Consider the following 2,067-nt stretch of genomic DNA (forward strand, 5'->3'; position numbering starts at 1 on the left):
TAAAACATGTAAGAGTAAGTTGGGCAACATCGACAATTATGTAACCTACGCCACTTCGCTTATTACAGTTATTCGCTCGTTTTGATAAAAGTAGACATTATTTTCATGATTAGAATCTCTTTTCATATAAGAGCTTGCTTTTCTTGATAACGCCTATGTAGACCTAGGTGATCTAAATTACATAGCATTAATTTTTTTGCTCAAACGCTACTATGAATTAATTGCCATGGTAAACATTAAGCGTTTTTTTCAAAGAACGTACTACACATGAGATATCTTATATGGATTGGGGTCAAGAAATAAACCCATCTGGTTCATGAGAATCTTTATATGCGATGGTATCCAAAAAATAGACCAACGTGATTCAAATTCGCTAAGGTTGATTTTTTTTGTCAATTTACTATTATGAGCCAATTTTCACCTTTTCACCATATAAAGCTTCCATTTCCGCAGGAGAGGTTATATGAGAGGTGGTTGAAATAAGTGCTCCAACCGGTTCAAAGTTTCACAGCTATTTAGAATGCCGAAATACTACTACTTACCCATATAACGATTTTTCAGAATAGCTCATTATATGGGGAGTGATCGGAAAAGTGGGACAATCCAAAGCATTTTCAATAGTGTTGGTCTTTGGTTCAGTGTAACAAATTTCATAAAAATATCTAAAAAATTGCGATCTATAGCTTGAACACAAATTTATACGGAGAGACATTAGACGGACGAACAGGTTTAGATCGATTCAGTCAATAAAATAGCCCTTCTGCATGGTACGTACGTTCGCGCTAACTTAATATACCCTGTATCATATGTTGTAGGGTATAAACAAGCAGTACACTATTGTAAAACGGCCTAGTACTTGAATTTCTGATGCCTACTTATAAGGGCAATTATACGCTGTTTCTGTTTTTGCAAATCAATTATCGATTGATGATTTAACTGCGTGGTAATCGTCCAAAGCCTTTTTGTTATCTACACTTTACATTGTAGAGCGTCAAAGTTTAAGAAGCGCATTTAGAAAGCTCTTCAATAATATGCTGGCATTAATAAAAGCTTGATTGTAATAAAAAAGCTTTTAATTTATCATTTCTTTGAGAAATGACAGTACATTACAGCGTTATATTGATTTTTCTTTCATGCTTTCCTAACAACAAGTTTCTCGCTTAAGTCTTTTTCCGATCTCTACTACTATCGAAGATATTTAAGCAAAATATATTATAGTAATCGTTTCGACGATTAGACAGAAGAAAAACACTATTGAAATTTGAAGGTCGTTTAGATCTTTTTTTTTATTATTTTCAGACGAAAACACTTACCCACCCACACACACACCCATCCACCCACCCGCATACACGCATGCATACAGGAACATATTATACATGCGTTTGTACTAAAAACTTTTATTTTCAAAGCCTTAAGCAGCAATTTACGAAATAAATATAAAGTAGACAAAACGACGATGTTAACCGACAGCCAACGATCGGTAACTTTTCAGGAAAAGTTACTGTGACCAAAAAGCCGCAGACACATTTTAACGTAACTTACCAATCAGTTGAATTTTGTCTGAACGTAGAGAAACTGCAATTACGGGTACATAAGAAAAAATCACAAAAATACCAAAAAAAAAAAAAAGAAATGAAAAAATATTAAAAACATGAAAAGCGTAAAATAAAGCAAAATAGTTAGTGCACGGAAATTTTTAGCCAATAAAGAATATTAAAAACAAATTATCTATAATGATAATTAGTTAATAAATACAAAAAAAAAAAAAAAAAAACGTGAAAATTTCATTAAATTAGTTAACCAAAAAAAAAAAATAAACTACATATATAGAAAATAAAAAAAAAAATAAAGTTTACAAGTATGTTGAAAAATATTCAAAACTTGATTTAAAAGATATTTTTTGTTTGTTTTTATTGTTGTGGCTACTTTTTAAGCAAAATATTGGTGAAAGTTTCTGATAACTGGGTTTAAAAGAAAAGAAAAAAAAAACCTTTTTACTTTTGTTTTTTTTATTTTGCATTTCGATAAAAGCCAAACTTAATTAAAAAGTCTAACTTTTTACGGCTG

Source organism: Glossina fuscipes, unplaced genomic scaffold (assembly GCF_014805625.2).
Source record: "Glossina fuscipes isolate IAEA_lab_2018 unplaced genomic scaffold, Yale_Gfus_2 28, whole genome shotgun sequence".
Taxonomy (NCBI): Eukaryota; Metazoa; Arthropoda; class Insecta; order Diptera; family Glossinidae; genus Glossina; species Glossina fuscipes.